This window comes from Thunnus albacares, chromosome 23 (assembly GCF_914725855.1).
Source record: "Thunnus albacares chromosome 23, fThuAlb1.1, whole genome shotgun sequence".
Lineage (NCBI taxonomy): Eukaryota > Metazoa > Chordata > Actinopteri > Scombriformes > Scombridae > Thunnus > Thunnus albacares.
Genome location: NC_058128.1, coordinates 9,947,544 through 9,958,284, shown reverse-complemented (window position 1 = coordinate 9,958,284; position 10,741 = coordinate 9,947,544). Strand labels below are relative to the sequence as shown.

The 10,741-nt window shown below is 39.7% G+C and overlaps 1 long non-coding RNA gene across 1 annotated transcript; it reads left to right on the top strand.

Moving 5' to 3' along the window:
* Positions 1–6,458: 6,458 nt before the first annotated feature.
* Positions 6,459–8,328, top strand: LOC122975056. The gene is made up of 2 exons (XR_006400552.1): positions 6,459–6,940; positions 7,670–8,328. It is a non-coding gene; the product is annotated as an uncharacterized LOC122975056 (long non-coding RNA).
* Positions 8,329–10,741: the final 2,413 nt, after the last annotated feature.

The window sequence follows — 10,741 nt, the reverse complement described above, 5'->3', positions numbered from 1 at the left end:
TCTGAATTTCAGTATCTGCTCTATTCCTCTGCAGCTGCCTTCCAGACTAGATATGGAGCTGTATAGGTGTTCCCACAGAGAGAAAACAGAAAAAAAAGAGCTGTGAGGCTACTCCGTCTGTCCCTGCACAGGATGCACCTGCCTACAAAAAGGCACCAGCCACCTCCAGGCGTGTCAATAGAGGGCGTCACCTAGGAGATTCTTCCACTGAGAGGGTGTCGCCGTGGAAATGATGTCAGCAGCAGAGCGTTGTCGTTGTTGTGGAGAGGCTGTTGTGCTGATGTCTTCGAAATGTTGGAGGAGATTTCCTGTCATGAAGGCAAAGGGTAATGAAAAGGGAGAAGAGCACAGCACATGCCCCTATACCTCTATGTGGGATAAAGCGGTCATTGCCCTGAGCGTTTCTCTACACGTTGAATGGAGTGAGTGGTACTGTCCTGCTGAGTGCCCCATGAAGCTCTCTCTATGTCTTGCTCCCTTTCTATGTATGGGTTAATCCTGCTTTCTATCAGAGGCACCACGTCAGTTTCACAAAGAGGATTTCAGAATTAGAATGAACAGGACTAAAGACAGGCGCTGCAAAGTGAGCAGCACATTTTTACAACACAAAAAGCAAGATCATCACTGTATTATTTTTATTTATCTCACTGGGCTCCTCTAAAACCAATACATGCAGCACACATAACAGTACTGGAAGCATTTGGCACAGAGTGATGTTTTTCATTACTCTTGAATGATAAATTTAGCTCATCACACCAGGACCCATGGGTATGATTTGCATTGCTTCTCATGCTTTGTGCAGGCCTCTTAAGTTTCCAGTGTGTAGCTGACTAAACTTGGGACTGTATAAAAGGAGTATGTATAAAAACAGCTCTGGTGTAACCAATTCACTCCCTAAAAAAAGTCAAAGGGTGAGGTTAGACCCTGAACCTAACACAACATGTACTTGTACTACTCACAGATGAGTGAAGCTTGCACCAAAGTGTCAGGAGTGTTACATAATCACGCTAAATGGTTTCAAAACCATTTTGTTTTTCAAAGAATATCCCCTATGGACTGCTAGCATGTTTTTACACACAGCACCACACTTTACAAACATCGAATTGGTTCTTTGTGACATCAGTAAAGGGTGTGAATTCATACCTTAAGTAGGATATGCATGCAATGTATAGAATGTATAGTACGTATTGACTCATCCATTGTTTTTTTGGTTTGTGTGAAACTTTGGTACAGTTTAGCCAGTGGAAAGGATTCTCCTTTACACACTCACAAACACACACACACACACACACACACACACACATGTACCATCACTCCTTTCAAAGGGATCACCTCCAGGTGACTGACTGTTTGTGACAGTTGGTGAGACGTTAAGATGGAAAATCCTCTTAGCCTGTCCTCTGAGGCTCGAGTAAGTTCCCCCACTTACAACTCATCTTTAACACATGCTAACGGAAACCCCTCACCCACACAATGCAGATAAAAAAGTAAATCAGAAAACTGACTTTTAGTACCAAGGACATATTCTAAACATGATATACCACAGATCAGTCGCAACATTAAAACCACCTGCCTTATGTTGTGTAGGTCCCCTTCATGCTGCCAAAACAGCTCTAACCCATTGAGGCATAGACTCCACAAGACCTCTGAAGGTGTCCTCTGGCACTAAGATGTTAGCAACAGATCCTTTAAGTCCTGGATCGGACTTGTTTTTCCGACACATCCCACAGATGCTCGATTGGATTGAGATCTGGGGAAATTGGAAGCCAAGGCAACACCTTGAACTCTTTGTCATGTTCCTCAAACCATTCCTGAACAAGTTTTGCAGTGTGGCAGGGTGCATCATCCTGCTGAAAGAGGTCACTGCCATCAGGGAATACTGTTACTATGAAGGGGTGTACTTGGTCTGCAACAATGTTTAGGTAGGTGGTGCGTGTACAAGTAACATCCACATGAATGCCAGGACCCAAGGTTTCCCAGCAGATCATTTTCTAGAGCATCACACTGCCTCTGCCATCTTACCTTCTTCCCATAGTGCATGCTGGTGCCATCTCTTCCCCAGGTAAACAATGCACACGCACCCGGCCATCCACATGATGTAAAAGAAAACATGATTCATCAGATCAGGCCACCTTCTTCCATTGCTCCATTGTCCAGTTCTGATGCTCATGTGCCCATTGTAGGCACTTTCGGTGGTGGATAGGGGTCAGCATGGGCACCATACGTAGTAAGCTGTGATGCACTGTGTGTTCTGACACCTGTTGATTATAGCCAGCATTCATTTTTTGCAATTTGTGCTACAGTAGCTCTTCTGAGGGATTGGACTAGATGGGCTAGCCTTTGCTCCCCATGTGCATCAGTGAGCCTTGGGTGTCCATGACCCTTCCGCTGGTTCACTGGTTGTCCTTCCTTGGACCACTTTTGTTAGGGACTGACCACTGCATACCACAAACACCCTACAAGACCTGCAGTTTTGGAGATGCTCTGACCCAATCATTTAGCCATCACAATTTGGCCCATGTCAAAGTCGCTCAGATCCTTACGCTTGCCCATTTTTCCTGCTTCCAACACACTGACCTCAAGAACTGACTGTTCATTGCTGCCTAATATATCCCACTCATTGACAAGTGCCATTGTAATGAGAAAATCAATGTTATTCACTTCACCTGTCAGTGGTTTTAATGTTGCGGTTGATTGCTGTATATAGATTTGTAATGAATGGATTGCCGTGGTGATGCTGCTGTCTGCTCTGAGTGTCATACCTTAAAACCATGTAATCGGTGACATTAAAGGGTTAGTGTCACATGCAGAATGAATGAAAGGATCCCACTTTTAATTTCACATGTGCATGTCCTCCTCATTCAATTACATTAATCATAATGAACCTCATGTGCACAGTGTGGATACTCATTGACTAGCTGAGACAAATCAGAGTCATAAGATTTAACACAAGGGTAACCATTCCCTTGTGTGTGAGAGAGAGACAGTGACTGGTCACTGAGGATATCATCTCTTAGATTATGTGAATCTACACTAGAGTTGTAATTCATTCATTGGGCTACTTTTATACAGCACAGGCCTCTTCTCAAAGAAAAACACTACAACTCTGTCACTGAGTCTCTGTTTTTTGTGTTTTAAACAAGCACCAATTCTAAAATGTTATATACAAGTAGTATTTTCTTTACACTTTGCAATCATTTGTGAGTTTTATTGCAATTCAGAGATTGTCATCTTGTCAGAGGTGTGTCATCTTGTTTTGGAATTGAAATTTTGAATTACGGTACTTCTCATTCATATAGAGTGGGGACAGAATGAATAAAAACAGTAAAGGTGTGCTGTTTCTGGGCTGCTCCTACAATATTACACAATTCAAGTCAAGTCAATGATATTTACAGGGCCCAAATATTTACAGAGCCCAAAAATCCCAAAATTGTCAAGTCAATTCAAATGATTTTTTTATGAAGCACACAACACAGTCTATCTTTAGACAATCAGTTCTAAAGGAGGAAAAAAAGCAATATTTTGTGTACAGTATATAATGAACTACTGGAGAAACAAAATTACAGCATTAGGTAGATAGATTGCAAATATATGAGGAAAATGCACCAGAGAAAGTGTTGAGCAGCTTCCAGGTACTGCCAAAACCAGTAAGACCTGGGTCACACCACCTCCTCTGTACTGCAAAGACCTGGAAATGGGACAGACCACATAGGCTTTATACACAAGAGACAATTTACCGCTGACAGCTTTACAATCTGTACAACATAAATGGCCCTCTATCTTTAGACGCTCGATATAGGTGAGGAAAAGCTCCACAAACATATCCTTTAACATGAAAAAAGAAAAGTCAGAAAGAGTGACAGAACATGTATGTACTTCATGTACAGAGTAGACAGACATAACAGTGCTAGAATTACAGTATGGAGAAACAGATTTACTAGATTTATTAGATTTTACGCATCAGCCTTTTCTGATGTCAGAAACTAGAGGCGGGGTTTGACCCATATGATGGAAGTCAAGATTTTCACCATTTCTTTTTTTGATCTGTCACTCACAAGTCCCCTAAGTGCAATACTAAATCCCTGGAGTACCCTGTAAAATATATGGATTAATATTCAGATTTGACATAATTTTAAAAAAAGAATGAAAATCATGCACATGAACAGTATCAGTGCATGTCTTATGTCTTATTAAGATAGTTCTCATATTACAGTACATTTATGGTTATGTATTTCTTCTTTGTTATGCTTATATATTTCATAAGTACTTCGCTGTTGTCATTTTTTTGTTTTCCCATTGATCAAAATTTATTTAGTTGTCATTGCTTTAATTATTTTTTTCAGTGGAATCCCTTTTTAAGACCACTTGTGTGTTTTTTTTTTAAAAAAATTATTATTTATTTATTTTTTTTACCAACATTGTCTTTTTTTTCTTCCATTAATGTGTGATGCTTTGGTGTTTTATTATCTGTGCAAATAAACTCTAACTCTATTACAGACCTAAGACAAAATATGACACAACACAATACGTATTTTATGTGTTAAAGTGCAGTTGTGGAATTTTACCTCTTACACAAGCATGTAAGACTGTGTTATGACCTCCAAACTGTTATGCACTGCCATCTAGTGGTTGCAATATTTTATTACATCAAATGCCATTGCTGTAAAATATCCTGACTAAGGCCTTTATGAAGGTACTCAGTTTTCTTGTTGTTCATCACAGATATTCTGTCATAAATGTTGTCGTCTCTGTCTTTGCAGAAACTAAATTGTCAAGTTTAAAGAGTTAATTAAAGATTTTAAGAGTTACCTCTGATTCACAATCTTGTGCTTTTTTTCTCTCTTCACCATTGATTGCCTGTCTTCACTGGGCTCTCTGCCAAACAGTCTATACTGCTTATTGTGTTGTTTTCAGCACACTTAATGTGCTAGACAATTGTTTCTCTTGGTGATTCAGCTGTTTGAGTCTAGGCACGGAAATGAGTAACAAAAGGATTTAATTTGCGCTTTTGGAAAAGTAGTACAAACTATTGGCTGCCCTCCAGTTTCTGCCGAGGGAAAAGAAGTTTCTGGCAGTTGTGAAAAGTGCAGAGTATCAATTTCTCAGACAAGAAAGCTGCTTACGCAACTTGCTGCTTTTTTTAATATCCTCTGGAAACCTAAAGACTTAATTCTCTGGAGAGGAAGCATTCTGAATGATCAATAAGTGCGTAGTGGAAACTGAAGGAACTGTGTGGGGTTGTCTGTGCTAATGTGGTGCAATACTCTCAACTTCTTTTGTCTGCTGTTTATCTTAGATTTAGCCCTGCATCTGTTACATTATCCGCTCACTGAACTGAAATTGTGGCTATCTCGGCTGAAGTCAAAGTCAACTCAAAAAACCATGACAAGCCCTAGGGGAAGTGAAATCATGACTGTTATGTGAAAAAGATAAAACAGGGCTGCTATTTAGCTTTGCTTAGTCTGCTGCTCTGGGAAATTTCCACAGGAATCTTCACTCTGGCAGATGGGTAAACTGGAAATCCCAAGAGTGTTTTTTTTCTTTTTTTTCCGGACAGAAGTCTAGGTCTTCTAACAAGTTTATACATTGTGGATGGGGTAGGAGCAGGTCTGAGCCAGCCCATCGAAGTATGTACCTGACTGTGTGTGTGTGTTTGTGTGTGGTTCAGGGAACATGACCAATTTCTTGGTTAAAGCCCAATCAATCTTGTGCTATGAGTCAGTAATCTCTACAGGTCAACTTAAATGTTAAACAAACAAAGACCTCTTTGTCTCATGGTCAGATCCAAAACAAGGAAGTGAAAACGTTTCATGAGATATTATCTAGCTCTAAACCCTCCTTGTGCCCCATGAGATGAAAATACACTCTCTTTGGTATACTGCATAGAAAGTGTTTAAAAGCTGAATACAAACTAAAACTGTAACTGAAACCTAAGAGAGCACTACAGACACCATCACTGATCCACCTTATTATTTCTGGGACTTTTGTTCTTTTTTAGCAACCTGGGCTTTATATCTATGCCATAATTTTAAAAGTGACAGACATAGATGGCTTTTTTAGACTTGATATATTTAAATTGACATCATTTAGTCAAACCAAATCATGTCAAATAAAGGTTTCAGTATTTCCTCAACAGAATATCATTCCTGGCTTGGAAAAAAGGCTATGAAAAATCAAATTTACAGACAAATAAAAGGGTTTTGCGTTCCTCAATTTAGACTTTTTAAGAAGTAATGACAGGTACCTGTATCCAAGGCTCAAACCCACATCATGACTCCAACTTCCTCCAATTTACCCCCCTTTATAAAAAATAAAATGCAACAAATTGAAATAAACAACACGTTTGAGAGTCTTTGCTTTTGGTATCTGGTGAAATGTTTAATTAATTAGGGCAGGCATGGCCTCTGAAATCCTTGCTACTACTCTGACAACTGTGAAGTGCCTTCTTTCCATTTCTTTCCTCTTAATTGTCCTCATCTATGACCGTAATGCAGTAAAAAAAAAAAAAACAGACCACATGCTGAAAGCTTTTTGGCTGAATGGACACACATTGTCTGAGTACGAAAATGCATAAAAATTAAATGGAAAACCCTAAACTTTCCACCGACGGTCTACAGTGAAAACTCAGGAAATGCCCGCTGTTGCTTACTACGTGATGTCACTCTTACGCATACTAAGTCCAGCGCTTGACAAGATCGCACAACAGAAGCAGAAGCAGCAGCAGAGAGATAGAGCCAGAGAGAGAGACAGCACCCGTGTGTCTATCAGCTCCAGTAGGATGAGGAGTTTAACAACAAAAAGCCGTCTGTAATTATTGATTGACAGAGTATCAGCGGATCCAAAAGGCTGCCGTATTTGTTGGGGGAAACCACTTTTCAGCTACGAAAAACAAAGGAAGAGAAGAAGAAGGAAAGACACCACAGAGCAGTCGAGTCTTTTGGTATGTTGTTATGCCTGCCGTGTCTTAGGCTTTTTTAGTTGGCTAATTGGCGTAGCAATGATTCAAGCTTGTTTTTGTGGTCTGTGTCGTTCTCAAAACCATGTCCCCCTGTCGCTGTTTAGCAGTTGCGCTCAGATACATCAATTACGCGTCAGCATTTGAGTCTCAAAGTCTTAAATCGAAGTTAGCAGCACAGCTAACCTCAAATGCCTCGTAAATGATACCAAAATGACCAAAAAACGTGTTACAACGGCGATGAAAGAGTAGTTGATGTTTTGTATCAAATGAAGACAGACTGAATGACTTTAACACAACTGTTACGAGACTTTAATACTGTCCGCAACTTAAATGGGAACTGTTGTATCATAATCTGAATTTAAGTCTAATGGGGTCTGCTTTGGATTGCTCAACATTGTAAAATGGGACATTTCCAACAGCCTATAAATACACCACTAATGCTTGGTTCTTCCTGTAAATGTGGTCTGTGTTTCCCTGCAGACAAATAGTCTCCACACACAAGCTCCTTTTACTTAATTATCTACTAATTACTCTACTGAAGGACACGGTGTACTGCCATGATGATGAATTTAACTTGAATGATGTGGTAAAGATTAAAACTGTACAAAAGTATAGGACAAAATGTATCTGTGCTTGTGTGACTTACATGTAGATTGGTCACCGAAAATCTGTAACCAATCTTTAAAACTGACCATTTTTATTTTTCCACAGCTGATTGTTTTCTACGGGAGCCATGGTGGCGGCTGTGATCAAGTTGTATTTAATTGGAACTGCGCTACAGTTCCTTGCAGTCATTTATGGAATAGTGGACTCCTTTGGTGGTCTCATGTATGTCCAGGACCATGACTACATCCTGGAGCTGGACCACCAGACAGAGAGGCAGCTCTCATCAAGCAACCACGAGAGGGGATCTTCTGTGACAAAAAACATCGGCTCCTGAGGGAAACATCGTGGCATTTTGGTCCCAAATTAAGGAAAAAAATGGCAGCTGGATGGACATCCTGGACACTTGCAGTGGATCAAGAGGCAGTGAGACTTTCTGAGAATTATACTGGTTGCATTGCTGAGTACCCACGTCATTGTAATATCCAACTTGTTGGATGCATTCTCCACTTTGGAAAAGCTCTGCACCAGCCAGTTTTTGATGGATGGATAATCCCACAGCATGCTTCTGTTTGGTTTACTTTGTACCATCTGCTGTTAAACACTGTAGCAACTGATCTGTATAAGAGCAACTACAAATCTGAAACAAACGTAGCAGCACTACTGAACAGGCATTACTGGTTTGCACTGAAAAGGAGAGCGTTTTGTTTTTTTATGTTTAATGTCATTGTGTTTGTTTTGAGTGTTTAATAAAGTGAATGAAACCATTTTCGAAGTGTTGTAATGAGTACAAGCATACTGCGGCCACCTCTAGGAAACAGAAAGAAGTTAAAGATAATTGTCTGTCTGCTAACTGGAAAGGTTGTAGTTGGATCCCTGGCTGGTCACAAGTATCAAATGCACTGAAAATTTTGCTAAAATTGAGCTCAGTGGTTCTCAAATTTTTCCATGTCAAAGACCCCTAAACTGACACCAATTAGACCACGGACCCTCATTTGATAAGATTTTGTCCCAGGGTCCCCCATCTGGATAGATTTTCACTTTTAGATCTTTTATTAAGGAAAGTGTATGACACCCATGACCAAACCAGTCATAAATTCTGTCATTATGTTACTTACGGATGGAAAATAAATTATTCCTCTTTTTGCTGGGGAACCCCGTCAAGGACCACTGTCCCCGGATGCCACTTTGAGAGTCACTGAATTAGTGAAATCAAGGTTGATACAACAGAATCTTGTTTATTCCCAAAGTGCTCTATGCTCCCCATACAGAACACAACAACACAAATAAACGTAGGGATATGTTAAACCTTATGTTCTCAAAATAACTGATCCACAATATTTTCTTTAAAACAAAAGATTCAAATAAAACAAGTAACCAATTTGTCACTTGTTTTATCCTTTATCTTTATTTGTTTGTCCTTTCATACTAAACACTACTAGACACTTAAAAGCAGGTTTGCAGAACATACAGTAGTCAAGTCCTATCAAGTTTGTATTGATTCAATCAACATCACACGTCATGTCTCAAAAGGAATTACAAGCCCTCAAGAGCATTGTGTCCCATCACAGTCTAAGAAGCAATTCAAATAAATTGTTTTCTTGTTAAAGGGCTTGTTGCGCAACAGAACCCAGGAAGTTACAGACATTACTTGGTCTATGAGCATTGACAATAAACCAAATGACTGCTGGATGTGTAATGTGAGGTTGCTCAAATGTGGCCTCAGAGAATCGTCACTGAACTCTGAGGAACTAAGGAGTAACTTATTCCTTTCTAGCTAACTGTTTTTTTATTTTATGGTGAGGTCACTCTTTGATCCAGTCTTACCACTCTTATCAGATCCACATATTTCCTCAAGAATTTGTCAGGACCAAAACAGAGCAAAATTAAAGCGAAAACTACACTTACAGTAAATTTTTAAGGTAGATGAGACACATGTACAAACACACACAACACGCAAAATAGTCATGCTGAACTATCTACTCTGAATCATCCTGGTCTCTGAATGAATCATTAACATTTAGCAGTGGTGAGTAAAAGCTCAGCTGTGACACACAATACAATATCGAAACGATAGTGATTCTGACACAATTATGGTTGAGTTATAAACCTCATAAACGGTGCCAGGGAGTCTGTCGGCTTCTTTGAAAGCCCTCTCATTGGCGTTGTTTCCAGTGACAGTGGCATCTGCACGTACACACTCTCACACAACAATAGTCATCGGGGGTGAGTTATTGCGAGGCCAAACCGTTTAATGTTTTGATGTGTTGCCCTGCTTCAAGTACAATAGCCTAGTAGCAGTTTCCTGCTTGGCTAATCTGACATTTTCTCACTATGCGTGTGGTTTTCCTTCTTTCTCTACATAGTATGTGTATTCCCATTTATTGTTCCAGCAATTAAACATCTGGACAAAATTAAAATGTAAAATGTAAAATGCAAAGTATCAACATGAAGGACTTTGAAGAGTCGAAAACAGAAATCTGAGGTGAGTCTCTTCATCCTCCTCTACACTGTGAGAAAGACAATTAAAAATGTTTTGTGTGAATTTATATCTAACATAGTATATATTATTAGGCTACTCATATCTGAGCAACTGTTAGAGTAAAAAGGAATTAACTCAACATGTAGGAAAAAGTAAACTGTCACATCTTTGCCGGATCAGCCCACAGCAAAAACCACTGTGTTTGATCAGTGGCACAGTCCATATCGCTCTCTGTTGATACCTAAGATAAAATAGATGCTTGATTTACTTTCAGATATTGCTTTGAAAGAAACAGAAACTGTAGTGTAGTGATAAAAATCATAAGTTGTTCGTGCGTAAAAGCGCACCTGAGAGTGAGATGTTCACCTAGCTGGCAGCACTGCAACGCATGCCGTCCTCTTGCGTTCAGTTTCGCCCACTACAAATGAAATCAGAGACAAAAAATGTTCTGCTATGCTGCATTCAGGCTTATTCCTGCTTTCAGAGGTGTGCGAGAATTTCCCAGTTCCGACTATTACGATTACATTTTTTTTTCTGCCTGCTCATAATCCCTACATTTTTGATGGCACATGAACGCATCGTAAATGAATAGCCTCACAATTCTCCCAATTGTAAAAATAAGTCACTCTTAATCCCACATTTTTTCCCCCTTGCATTGGTTGCAGGTGGCCACAGGTGCGTTTCCATCAAATACACTT